This window comes from Pseudochaenichthys georgianus, unplaced genomic scaffold, assembly GCF_902827115.2.
Source record: "Pseudochaenichthys georgianus unplaced genomic scaffold, fPseGeo1.2 scaffold_929_arrow_ctg1, whole genome shotgun sequence".
Classification (NCBI taxonomy): domain Eukaryota; kingdom Metazoa; phylum Chordata; class Actinopteri; order Perciformes; family Channichthyidae; genus Pseudochaenichthys; species Pseudochaenichthys georgianus.
Genome location: NW_027263458.1, coordinates 13245 through 27580, shown reverse-complemented (window position 1 = coordinate 27580; position 14336 = coordinate 13245). Strand labels below are relative to the sequence as shown.

The 14336-nt window shown below is 45.8% G+C and overlaps 1 long non-coding RNA gene and 1 other non-coding gene across 5 annotated transcripts; both read right to left on the bottom strand.

Moving 5' to 3' along the window:
• Positions 1 to 4374: 4374 nt before the first annotated feature.
• LOC117444782 (uncharacterized) lies at positions 4375 to 6095 on the bottom strand. Of its 4 annotated transcripts, XR_004551856.1 has the most exons (5): positions 5777 to 6095; positions 5569 to 5660; positions 5439 to 5491; positions 4859 to 4951; positions 4375 to 4559 (listed from the first exon to the last, which is right to left on the bottom strand). It is a non-coding gene; the product is annotated as an uncharacterized lncRNA (long non-coding RNA). The 4 variants fall into 4 exon arrangements; XR_004551855.1 differs by having other exon boundaries at positions 5569 to 6095; XR_011643065.1 differs by lacking the exon at positions 5569 to 5660 and having other exon boundaries at positions 4375 to 4571.
• Positions 5084 to 5277, bottom strand: LOC117444785 (small nucleolar RNA SNORA74). The gene has a single exon (XR_004551861.1). It is a non-coding gene; the product is annotated as a small nucleolar RNA SNORA74 (small nucleolar RNA).
• Positions 6096 to 14336: the final 8241 nt, after the last annotated feature.

Genomic DNA, 14336 nt, shown 5'->3' with positions numbered 1-14336 from the left:
TCTTGGTTTTGGGGGGCCACCCCAAGATTTTCAGGGGCCCCATTGGCCACCCCTATGAAAGGTTTCTGAGGCGCCACTGCAGAGAGACAGTGGGGGAAACTGGTAGGGTTTCGCCTGTTTGGGGAGTTTATATATATATATATATATATATATATATTTTGCTCCCATAAAATCCCCGGGGTTTTTTTGCTTTGTATGTCGGGGGCGGGACATTCATGTGATTGGTTTGTTGGTCGTGTTGCTTGAATAAAATCCCCAAGCTCCAGACGCTCCCAAGCTTTTTTTGAAGCTGTAGTGTGGACGCTCCGTCTCCTCCCGCCGACTCGCCGGCTTTGCCCGCCTCACCAACGGAGGCGGAGCAGCCGTCTTCGTTGCCCCAAACACCGCCAGCCCTCGGCGGCCCGCAGGTGCCAGAGGACCTCTGCAAAACAGAGCCTGCCAGGTATATTTAAAAAGTACCCAACTCGCCTGTACAGTGGGGCAAGGCGCTCATTTTGCATGCTCACGGTTTTCAAAACAGAGATTGGCTGGAATATTAATGTGAAAACGATGCCATCTTCTGCCTGTAGGACATTCGGTTCAAGTACGTCAGATGCTTCACCAAACTGTACCAGAGTACCAAACGCTGTCTCCTGGTACTCATCTGAGTAACTCACTCCCTAAAATGAAATACTATATGACAGTAAACAAGAATACAGTTTAAAGGGGAATATATCCATAAAGAAAAGTAAATCTGCTCAACAGTTCTGTTTCATCTGGGTGTTGAGATGTATCCCTAGATCTTCATGTTGCTCTCAAGTGCACCAGCTTGATGCTTTCAACTTCAATATTTAAAAAAAAAAAATCTCATGGCATGCCCCCGGACCCCCCTAGAGGATGTGAAGACCCCCCCCCCCTAAGAGGAGTCTTACATTTGATAATCAGATGTAAGGCCTTTAAAAGTCTTTAATATGATTTAACCACCACTCTATTGCGCCCCTTGAGCTGGGTTCCTAAATATCTACCAGACCCCACAAATGTGTGGCACGTTTTTAAAGGGCCCATGTCGTGCTCTTCCGGTTATCACCCGTCCCCTCGTTGTTCTGAAGGTTGTTCTGCATGTGAACGGTCTGCAGAGCCACACACCCTCAAAGCACACCCTGTAGCGAGTAACACTGACCACAGGGTTCTTACGGTCATTGAAAACCTGGAAAAGTCATGGAAATAAAAAATGCTAATTCCAGGCCCTGGAAAAGTCATGGAAATGTAACAAAAGTTGCATCAAATATAATTTATATTAATCTAATCGCCGAAATAGTAATACTAACGATAATAAATACTGTATCGTATAGTAATGAAACGTAAATGGCAACTGTGGAGGTGTTTGGCTGGTGAGAGATTTGAGTTGCGTTAGCGTGTAGAAGCTAGCAGCGTATTGGATTTGTTTCAGGTAGGCACGACATGTTTCAGATGCAGACCGTGTTTTTCCTGTTCCGTGTTAAAACAAACCGTTTTCAGTGGAAACCGCTGAGAAGGAGTCATGTTTTGGTCACGGAAAACTAGGTAAAGGTCCCGGAGAAGCCATGGGACATCCTTGGTGAAAAGGTGTATGAACCCCGAACACAGAAAAGACCTGTCTATGCTGCCTCGTTGGAGATCTTTCTTTACATTTCTCGCAGACCCCACGCAGGAAATGGCACCAGTAATGCAGCTAACCTGTCTGCCAACACGGCCCCAGACCCCACGCAGCGTCTCATCCGTTTGTCATCACTGGTGTCAATTTCTGGTTGCTAACAAACGCCATTGTAACACATAATCACTGATTGTTCAGCTTGTACCGGTGGGGACCAATCAGAGCACAGTGGGCTCACGGGGAGGGGGGGGGGGGGCAGGAGCTCCAGGCAAGCCGTGTAGGACAGAGTGAATGCACAGATACACAGAGAGGCTGTGAGAAGCCAGTGTGAGTTTGGAACATTGAACAATTGTGAATAATAATACTAATTAATAATGAGTTCCATTTATAAAGCACTTCTTCTTTGAATGCAAATCCCGAAGTGCTACAAGTAGTGAGCATGAACAGTATAAATAAACATTACACAACACGGTAGAATTAATTAAAAAGCAATAAAAAAAAATAAAAAAAAAAAAAAAAAAAAATCTATTCCAGTGGAGCTCAGCGATGGAACTATGATCGGTGGAAATGGCCGTGACACGGAGCCTGTAGAAATGACTAATTGCTTGTCTGTGTTGTGTGATTTTAAACATTAGGTTTGCTGCTCATCCTAACATCCATGTCGAGACGCAGCACGGGGTCGTTTCCTCGATACGGGCCCACTAGGACTAAATCATCTGCAAAGGCCTGAACACTGCTAAGGTCGATGTGACTGGTGCTGCGCTCTGACCTGTGAGGTAGAGACATTTCTATTGTCTAGCATCTCAGTGAGGTGGTGGATCATTTGAAGTGTTTTAGATGCCATTTGATCCATAAAGGACAAAGTCTTGCAACTGTCCAGAACTGCCAGGCCCGTTGGTATGGGGGTTATTCCCTATCTTTATTCAAGAGCGTGGTATTTAAATTTGAGAGCATACTTCATGTATTTATTTCCCTCAATCTCTGCCCTCGCACTCAAATAGTGCTGCTTGCACTTAGATGTCCTCTGCTTGTGCTCAAACCGGGACGCTGTAATAAGTAAAGCGAACGCACCCGCAAGGACACCTTGTTCCACAAAAGTTTCGAGCGCGCACAGAATAATTCTGAGCAGCAATATATCTGAGTGCAAGCGTACAGTTTGAGCACAAGCAGAGCCAATCTAAGAGGCAAGCAGCACTATTTGAGTGCGAGGGCAGAGTTTGAGGGAAATAAATACATAAAGTATGCTCTCAAATTTAAATACCACGCTCTTGAATAAAGATAGGGAATAACCCCCATACGTTGGTGACCTGCAGCCGTTCTGATGCTCGTGGGGAACATTCTAGCAAGTACAGAGGGTATAGCTATGTTCGGACTATACGGGCAACATTTCACACCACGTGTGTCACGTATTGACTTTTGTACAGGTTTTTGCTGAAGAGTAGTTTTATGCATTTGAAGATATAGTCCTCCAGCTGATTTTGAGAATGGGACATCAGGGCTGTTTGGGCGAAAGACTGAAGCAATAGACCGTGAGCACCACAGCCTGATGTACCTGCTGCGCCAGAAGACAGCTTCGTTCAGAACCATCAGTACAGGTGTACCATGTCCCACACACTGCTGCCACTAACACCATCAGCACCAGATGTGGAACAACAGTCCAGAAGGTACTGGGCTGCGTTCCAATAGTCCATTTAGCTCAGGACCCTTCCTCACGGAGTGAAAGGACCCGGAAGTCCCTCAGTCATAAGAGCCGTTCCAATTCTCTAGATCAAAGGAAAGGAGGTTTCAAGCTTCCTTTATAGCCTCCTTGAGCTTAGGAACCACTGGACCTCCCTAACCGAGAGGAGAGGAGAGAATGCTGCCCCACAATGCATTGCAGCCGCAGCATTTGCCATCACACATTATGATTTTCTCGATTATGACGGAGAAATGATATCATGAAAGTTACGGTGCTTATTAAGCATTTTAAAACGTATGTGGTAAGTTGCCAAAGTGCTTTGTTCTGAACGTTCATCAGTATTTAATCAGAGAGAAATATGAACGTTAGTTTTTACTGAAATGATCAAATAAAGTCAACATCTCTCGTCTTCACTGAGCTGTGTGGGGTTTGTTCAACTTCTAAAAGATGTTTGAATGGTGATATACACAGTGATAGATGTTAAGGACCACTAATGTTTATAATAATACATCTGTATTGATTTATCTTTCCATCAATCATACGTATTGGGATCATTTGTATTAACGTGGACCGGAGGGAGAGGGAGACGAGCAGAAGTTTCACTTTCCTTTTTATTTCAATTCCAACTTTGGTCCTGAAGAATCTGTTCTCTGTTGTCCACGTTCATAAAGCAAAGCAGCAGCATCAGAGCACGGTGCAGAGTCTCTAGATGAGTCCCTCGTTCTTATTGAACATCCATGTTTGTAGTCCGCTGTATAGAAACTGTAGTTTCCATGGTTTCCCCACAGCAGCAGACGCACATTCAGGACGTCCGCTGGCGCATCATAAACACGTGGGATAGTGAAAGTGCAGTCGATTCTCTAAAGTACCGCAGTCTCTTCTCCTAAGTCCTTTTGAGTTCTCCTATCCACTATCCCTTAACCCGTGACCTTTCACTCAGAGGTCAAGGAATAGACGATAGGGGCTGATCTTTGGACTATCCGACCGCAACCCAGGACCTGTTTAGATGTAGAACCTCATTTAAGACTCAACTTTTAGACTCACCAATCAGACCGGACAACAGAGTGGATGCTCGAGCATTTATTTGAATACGTGTACAGGATAAAAACATTTCACAGTTGTTATACAGGACGATCATCTCCTGTAGATAAGGGAGGCAGTTCCTTTAGGACATTTAAACCCAATGTGTCGGTCCTGGTCTCAGCCTCATGGCTGGACCATGGGGCGGCAGGTGGACCGACGCCATCACACTGAAACACAAAGCACGGCCTGCAGAAAGAGCTGCATGTAAAACATTATAAAAGTTTGTATCAGGTCTTCACACACACACACACACACCACACACACACACACACACACACACACACACACACACACACACACCACACACACACACACACACACCCACCACACACACACACACACACACACACACACACACACACACACACACACCACACACACACACACACACACCACACACACACACACACACACAACACACACACACACACACACACACACACACACACACACACACACACACACACACACACCACACACCACACCAGGCTTCGTGCAGTCCAAGTCAGGTCCTGCTGCTCCTCAGAGAAGACGAGTGTTAGTCAAAGCAGCTCAGTGCTGCCCTCTGCTGGCTCCAGCTGCAACACAAAGGAAACAAGTCTTTAACTAAAGATGGAAATTAGTTCAAAGATCAATCTATAGTTGCTATATCTGCATAGTTTACTTTGAAATGGGACCTGAACAGCACCCGAGTGGCGTGTCAGCATGAGGGTGTGCGGCCCCGCACTAGGCCGGCCCTGCGTGGGTGCAGGACAGGCCACTCTCGTGGGGCCCGGCTCTGCAGCCGCTCAGCAGCAGCAGCCTCTAAGACAGAGTTGCGCACTGAGAGCAGCACAGAGCCTTTCTCTGCCAGCACTGTAACACCGAGGCAGACACACAGCCTGCCAGCTGACTGAGTGCTGGGGGTGGAGGGGGGCACCTGGGGGGTGGAGGGGGGCACCACGGGGGGTGGAGGGGGGCACCACGGGGGTCCTGCTTCAGAAGGGATGCTGCATCAGTGCGCACTCAATGCATTTCCATTTCATCGGTACATTTGCAGAGCACGGTGAAGTTCAAGACACACACCTGCTTTGAGCCACGGAGCGAGCGCCGTCATGTGATTTCCATCGTCAATATGCCTACAATGAGAAAACAGATGAAACACATAGTACACGAGATAAAGGCAGCAGAACACGTTCAGCTCCTCTGCACTCACTGGAGCCAGACACCAGAGGGCGCCATCACCGCAAACGGCTCTGCCAGACTTCAGCTTTCACCACAGTGCCCAAATAACTTCCATAGCATGCACTTGTTGACATACAGAACACATGTAAGCCTATGCTTCCCTCAAGTAATTAAACCTTACATTTAAAACGAAAAAAGGTTTAATGTGCTGAGAAACTAGTTACTATGCATATAATTACCTCCATACTTTTGAGAGGAACTAACTAATCCACAGAACTGACCAATCTTTACGGCGTGTGCTTAAAGAGCAATTCAAAATGGAAACAAAAGGTGTTTGCGGCTACCATTAAAATAAAGCTCGTGTTCATGTTGTGACGTGGAGCCAACAGCAGTCCTTATTTAACTCACGTGCTTGTGTTTGCTTTTTAAAGCAGTCACATGACTAGCTCACAGAATATACAAGTGAACTGCTCACTCGCCAACAGCGGGAGTTCTCTTAAGGCTTTCTAAACCAACACGTAGTGATGTTACGTATTGCGCCGAGGCTTCGGAGCATGTGTCGAGTAATCCCCGAAGCTTTTTGTGAAGCCTGTATCGAGGCTTGTATCGTTTTGGGCCAGTGACGTCATCGATGACAAACGAAGCCTCGCTGCCTGTCGACACCACGTGACTGCTTCAGGAAGCGATTCAGATCGGTTGAACCGTTGAACCCATGGATGGTTGAACCACAGCGCTCATATTACCCATGCCATGGATGTATTTATAAGAATCATATTACCCCTCCTGCACCCGGGCCCCGTGACACGATGGAATTAAGAGAGCTCAGACCCTCACTCATATAGAGGTCGGAACATGTCATAAGTATAAATGAATACAAGCATAAATAAATGTAGGAATAAAAACATGAATAAATATGTTGCAGTGTTTTCAGTGAGATTCAGCGTGTGTGCTGCGGCTCAGCAGGAAAGCAGTTGACTCATGACCGCAGGCAGGGCCGGCCCTGACCAATTTACCGCCCTAGGCAGATTTTAGCTGGCGCCCCCCCCCCCCCCCCCCCCCCACATGCAGACACTCACTATGATTTGCGCGTGCACGGTTGTGGCATGACCAACACAGAAAGATATGGACACAAGATGTGTGCAACTGTATTTAGTTTCCTATCCATTTGAACATGATTTAAGTGGGGGGGGGACCTCACCTCCTCTAGGGGGTCCGGGGGCATGCACCCCTGGGAAGACTTTTTTTTTTAATATTGAAGTTACAAGCAACAATCTGGTGCACTTTGAGAGCAACATTAGGACATCTATGGATCCATCTCTCAGCACCAGATGAAACAGAACTGTAAGCAGATTTTCTTTTTCTTTATGGATATTTTACAAATCACTCCCCTTTCAAACTGTATTCTTGTTTATTAATAACAACTTTTTTGTACTGTCAGTATTTTATACCTGTTTTTCTCTTATTTGTATAACTATAATGATCATATAAAGGTGTGCCTTTACCTCACTGAGCTGAGGTTATCAGAGCCGCTCAGTCTTTCAGGAGAGAGCTCTCTAAAGCTCTCCCCCCGCGGCCGCTTACACAGTAAATTCCAATGTTAATAAAAGCACACAGAAGCTGTGTACGTTTTTTGGGAGTTTGATTTATTTTAAATTAACACAAATACAACATTAAAACCTATAATTGCACACTAAAACCATTATTTCAAAAAAAGAACAATTTCACATAAACCTCTGGTCTTTACTGGGACTGGGGCAGTTCAACTTGATTTTTTGGGGGGGGTGTGCCAGAGTTTATGGGCACTGTACGCAATATAGGCGTAGTTCTGTTAGTATAAGATAATAAGATGTACTTTGTTGATCCAAAATCGGGAAATTGTGTTTACATTTAAAAAAATTGTTTAAATGAAAACAACTTTTTTTTTTCTTTTCCGGCGCCCCCTATGGGTTGATGCGCCCTTAGCATTCGCCTATACTGCCTATGCCGAGGGCCGGCCCTGACCGCAGGGTCCCTGGTTCAACGACTGAACAATACGTATTTTTTGTTGTTTATAAAAGCTACAGCTAAATGAGATAATGTAGTTAATAAATGTATTTTGATATGGTTTAGCCTCAGGCTACAACATGGTTACGTTTAAGAATATTATTAAGGAATACAAATCCCTCTTTGCAATGTACCAGCCTCCTTAGGCTTTTCAATCACAATCATTCAACTGGAATAAAAACAATATTGTTAACATGAAAATATGATTTAATGTTCGTTGTTTAGAGTTATTCTAAGGCTTACTCAATGGGAACTCGGTATGAGAGAGAGCACACTGTGAGATGTCCAATCTGCCTGTTTACACACTTTGACCACAGGGGGTTTGTGTTCAGATTCATGAGATGAAGCCTCATGAGATGAAGCCTCATGAGATGAACCCTTTGCGAACCAATTGGCTGGAAAGCTTCAAAGCTTCATAAGGCTTCATCTCGCCATCACTAGTCAAAATGCTTCCTGCATGGTTTTCATGAACTGCAACACTAACATTTTATTTAAAATCCAAAGTAACAAGCAATGAAGCAAATATATGCACATTTTAAACATGTGAAAACGCCCTTCACCTCTCCCCAATCAGCCTCATGTATTGAGTTCAGAGTGTGCAGCCAATTAAGCTGATGCGTGTCTGATTGGACGCAGGTGTGCTGCTCTGATGAGGATAATGATCGGCTAGAGTTTAAAAAAGCTCCACCGCTCACCCTGAACCATAGGCCTACTGTGAGTCAGTCAGGAAGACAGAGAGCAGCCGTTTCACTTATGGAGGCCTTTCATTGTCAGGTTATCCTCCTTGTAGGACTCTGTGTTAGCTCCTCTTTTGCTTTCCCGTCCACACAAGATGCTTCGTTTCAGAGCCTTGCGAACACAGGCAGCTGAAGTCTCCGGCTGAGGAACCGCAGCAGGTGAATACCATCAGAGTGACCTGTCATCCAGACTCATTGGAGATTGTTATCAAAGCCGATATGTTTGCGGTTGGAGCTCCTGTTGATGGTGACGAGATACGCCTTGGAGTAGAGACCAACAACCAGTACTGCAGAGCTACAGCGTCTTCAGCAGATGAGTACAGTATCAGTGTTGGACTTGTGGAGTGCGGCACCAGACACTGGGTAACTTTAAATATATTTCATTTCAAATCTGATTCATTAAAGCTTCTAGTTTTAAACACGTCTACTCTCCACAGGTAACTGAGGACTCTCTGATCTACACAAACCTCCTCATATACTCTCCTGAGGCTTCTCCATATGGTGTTGTTCGAATGGAGGAGGCTATTCCATTGAATGTCATTACGAAAGGTCTTTGTCTCTTTTTGTTTTTAAAGCTCACATTGTAAAAATCTTTGAATGATGTCTGTCTTTTTTTAAATGCATTTTTTCTGTTTCTTAGGAAGTACAGTTTGTCCAGTTCTTCACTCATGCCTACCTGGATCCCCTTCATGTCGACCCAGGCTGCAGTGGAAATGTTGCAGTTTAACTTGAGAATCATGACAAGTGGGTTTTGATAATTATCTCATGTTATGAGTTGTCATGCTCTATTTGCACTTAGTACTTTTTTCTGTCCGTGTGCAGGTGACTGGCAGTACAAAGAGGCTCTAATGTTCATCTCGGTGAGCCCATCAGCATCGAGGCCTCTGTCAGAATTGGGCATCACGTGGCGCTCCGAGTGTTTGTGAGCAGCTGCGTGGCTACACTGAGCCCTGACATGCACTCCAGCCCCAGGCATGCCTTCATTGAAAATGGGTAAGGCTGCAAATTGCTAAATGGCAAAAAGTAAATTCTTTTTCTGACCCTAGAGGGAGCTGTTTAATGTGTAAGGCTCTTCAAGTGGTTTAATTCAGACACGAGCAATGCTGACTCGAGTGACAGGTTAATAAAAGATCAGTCCTTTAGTGTCGTCTTCAAGTTAGCCATTAGCTAGGCTAGCTGCAGTTTGCTTTTAATCTTTGGTATTCTAGTTCTTCCTTTCTGTGCCACAATTGGCAAAGGCACAGGTCAGATTTGTGCAGTTCTGACTCTAAAGAACTACTTCCAGAACTTGCCAATAGAGAGGCGAAGTCCCGGCCATCTACTTTCGACCCATGGGACCTTATTTCGGGAAAAATTGCGTATTGAAGTCAATGGAGAGAGAAAGATTATCTTTCAACCCCGTTTGAATTGTGCAATGAATTACACACATATGACGTTTGTTAATCTTAAAAAATAATTTCCATGTCAAAAAAGTCAGTTTGTAAAAACTGTTGAAATATAAGACTATGAAATATACGCAACTAGAAAGACTACGAGTCCTGGTCACGCATGCTGGCTCTTAGGAATCAACTAACTCCCCTGTGTGGTACAGCTCTCAACATGCCAGACTTGAGTGATTTTCAGCTCTTTTAATCTTTCTCTGAAAGGAAGAAATGAAATTGCCAACGTGACGGCCGTCTTGGTCTGTGACGCGAGAGGTAGTTCATTGAGCGGTTTCACACAAAAAAAATGTTACTTCACATTTTTACGACACACTTTTATTTTTGACTTGCAAAATGATCTTTTAAATTGACAAACGTCTGTGTGTAATTCGTGGCATAATTCAAACGGGATCGAAAGATCATCTTTCTCTCTCCATTGACTTCAATACATACTTTTTAGAAATAAGGTCCCATGGGGTCCCCCGGAAAGGGAGAGACTTCGCCTCTCGATATGACTAGAAATGTTAGCGGTGGAGTTGCATTGTGGGTAATGTAGACTCTTGTTAGTAGTCAATGAGTGCTAATTTAGTGTTGCACTTTTTGTTTTTCCTCATCATAGGTGCTTTGTTGACTCTCAGCTTCCAGGCTCAAGGTCTCAATTCTTAGCCAGGACACAGGATGACAAGCTCCACATGTCCATTGATGCCTTCAGATTTTATAATGAGGACAGAGGGGAGGTGAGGCTCTATTAAATTGCCTTAAACATGATTGTGTGTGCATGTTTCCCAACACCTCCTTTTCTCATAGCTCTACATCACATGTCACCTGTATGCTGTTCCAATAAATAAAGCACAGAGCAACAACCAAGGCGTGCACCTTTGTGAATGGAAGGCAAGTGAGATCCAGTCTAAAATATGTGAAATTACACACAAACAAAGTATTGGTGCTGAATGTTTTTTATTTATCAGATGGCAGTCCGCTGATGGTAATGACTACTTATGTGGGCAATGCAAAGACCAATTGGAGTTGAGCAAACTCCCAGCAGCCCGAGCAAGTTTAGGCCTCGAGGGTTTGTGAAGCCAGAAGAGCGTGAACCCCTCTGGAGGAGTGGACTGAAGACCAGTACAGGTGGGGAGCTTGTAGAAACTGTATGATGAATATTGGCTGCAGAATAGATGTCGTCATAATGATCAATTGTGACACATGTTTGGCATAGGTTTTAGACGTGGATGGTGACTGAATTAACATGCATTGTGCTGGTTTGTGTTAGTGTGGGAACATCAGGCCAGGTGGGTCCGATGATGGTCTTGCCAGCCAAGCAGAAAAGCCGACCCATACCTGCAGAGGAGCCTTCTTCCATTCTTGATCAAATCAGCAGATCTACAATGTATGGCAGCCAGTGGAGGAGTGGAATAAACAGAGTTGGTAAGTCAATGCCGGCATTGAATTATTCTTTGTTCATTTGAAGCCTTTAACAATCTCTAAATTGAGATTAAAATGGCCCATAATGAAATCTTAATGTTTTGTTTTTCTGTCAAAGATCAGAGGAAAGGACTGCTTCCTGATTCATCATCGACCCAAAACCAGGTGGACGTTGTGACTTTAGCTTCTGAGCAGAACAAAGACGAAGAAGACAAAAGTGGAACAGAAAAAGGTAAAATGTGAAAAGTCTTAACTCTTTTTTTTAAATGGCACTCTGCAATGCACCTTTTACATTAACACTTCTACGACTACAGATGAAGATGCTGAGGAAGTTCCTGAACTTCTAGAAACCTCTCCTGAGGCCCACCTGCAGCCGAAGGCAGCGGTGCTGAACAGTACCAACCACCGCGGCGCTCGAGGAAGTCCTCCCAACTGCTGCGGTTAATGTGGCTGTGCCCCCACCGTCCAACACCACTGCAACAGAATCTGACCTTCCTGAACCAATGGACTCAAAGAGATAATAAATGATTCAAACTTTAATTTGTTTGCTTTTTAATGTTGCAATACACAAGGGGAACTGATGACCTGCTCACAGCTAAAAACAATTAAATGCAAACTATTGTTTCCTAATGCGCTAAAGTATTCCATATAACGGTAAACATTTAGGAGTGGACTCAAAATTGTAATTTGTCTTCCATGTCTGTTCTTGGGCTTGTCTGCTAGAAACGGTGCTACACCATGGCAGTTATCTTCTGGGGTGTCGTTTGCTTTAGTTGTAGCTGTATAAAGGTGAGGTATAGCCAGTTTATATTTGAACTTCAGTTGCTGCAACAAAGCCTTTGTACATGAGTAGCCGCGTTCACACTGCGGTACTTTCCCCACGAAGGTTCATGTGAACTTAGTTCATGATCGCGTTCACACCAAAAAGAGCCGGTACTAAAAGTAGTTCATGCGAACCTTTTTACCCGCTCGAAAGTCCCTGCTATGCGGCTTTCACACCAGCGCTTTTCAGTTTCTAGCTCCGAGCGGGAGCTTTTCTGGTTCAGCTCCGGTTTCCCTTCTCAGCTCCCGCTCTGTGCACACCGCCCACTGGCGCCCCAGAGCTGCCCCTGCTGCGTCATGACGTCACCGTTTACATCGCTGATTTGCCCCCCCAACGGCAGCTCACAACAACAACAACAACTGCGTGGGGTCGATGATCGTGTTGCTTTTAATCACACGAAGCCAGAATAAATTGAATAACGACTTCTCCAACCTTATGCTTTTCTCCAGAGTGCCGTGGTTCATTGTTTATTAATGTGTTCCTGCAGCATTTACCGACCGCTGCAGTGATGCTCTTCCACGGGAGTTTATTCTCCCGTTAGCTCCCGTTAGCTCACACTGCAGCGGCCGCTCTAAAGTATTCACTGTCCGACTCACACGAGCAGCTGATGCATATCCCCAGCTCCCCTTAGCCTAAGTGAATGTGTGTCTGAATTGACACTGTTTGGTATCACAACGCTGTTATGAAAGTTTCTCTGGTATAAAACGGGTGATGTTGGCATAGCAACCTGACTACTTGCATCCGATAGCTGCAATAATACAAAACAACACGTCTGCCTCTCTCCACAATGATCGATAACAGCGAACGGATGGTCAAAGTAAGGCACAAATAAACAGAACCACACGAAGCCTGGTTAGTGCTGCCTGACTTTATAAAGTGTGTTTATAGGCACTGCTGCTTGTAGGCAGGCTGACAGTCGACCCATGGGAGGTGGGTTTAGTTTCCTGCACGCCTCGACGTGAGAGAGACGTAAGCGACGTCGCCTCTTAGCTCCAAAGCTCTTGCCTCTGGACCGACAATTTTTTGGAGCTGGAAATGAAGCGGATTCCGGAGCTAAGAGCCGGCGCGGCTCCGGTGTGAACTGGAAAACCCGGCGCTTTTCAGGCTCTAGCTCCGAGCCGGAGCTGAAAAGGCGCTGGTGTGAAAGGGGCATCAGTCCCACCCATCAGCTCCATTAGTATTTAGGCCCACTTCCCTCTCACCTCAGAGCCAGGTTGTACTTTGCAGCATGCCAGTCTTTCCCGCATTACCCTCAGATTGCTCTCCCGGTTTCGACCCTGCCTGTCCCCGACCAGCCTGCCTCGCCTGCTCCCTGACCCGTTCTGTACCTGCGACTCCCGTCCTGCTTCCTCCTGGAACCCTCGCCTGCCCCCGCCCGGCCCTTTGCTTATAATAAAGCTGGTTACCGACTATCCCTGGTTTCCCGTGCTTTGCATTTTGGTTCTCAGCTCGTCTGTGACACTGACTGTGTTTCCTCCTCCAGGCTGGACCACGGTGGAGAGCAGAGGCTGCAACCAGGTCTGAGGAAGTGTAGGTGTGGATCAGCCAGCTTCTCTCTAGAGACGAAGATGATGGAGGTGGTATTTATTCATTAAAGCAGGACTGATCTTGAAGCTTTACAGAAAGGACCACTAACGGAGAGTGAAGCCTTCAGGGGGGTCTGGTGATAAACTGCGTTCTGTCTCATCAGATTCCTGTGGACTCACCCTGGACTCAGACACGGCACACAGACACCTCAAAGTGTCTGAGGACAACAGGACGGTGACACGTGGGGGGGGGGAGAGGAGCAGCCATACCCTGATCACCCAGAGACTCCTATCCTCAGCTGATGTGCAGAGAAGCTCTGACTGGTCGCTGCTACTGGGAGGTGGAGTGGAGCGGAGACGTCGCTGTATCAGTGACTTCCAGAGGGATCAAGAGGAGAGGAAAGAATAGGGACTGTTTGTTTGGAGGGAGTGATGCGTCCTGGAGTCTGGGCTACTCGCATTACGGTTACTCTCTCTGGCACTGTACGGTGGCAATACACTGGCCCTCCTCCTCCTCCTCCTCCTCCTCCTCTCGTAGAGTAGCAGTGTATCTGGATCGTCCTGCTGGCTCTCTCTCCTTCTACGAGGTCTCCTCTGACTCACTGATCCACCTCCACACCCTCAGAACCACATTCGCTGAACCTCTCTACGCGGGCTTTGGGGTCTGGTCTGATGACTCCTCAATGTCTCTGTGTCCTCTGTAGGAGGAGACCACTTCCTGTCCTGGGGTTTAAATGTTGGTGTTTTAAATCGAGGCTTCTCATTGGTTAACATGTGTCTCACTGATTGTGTCTTCACTGTCAGAAGTGTGTTTTTGTCTTTCTTAA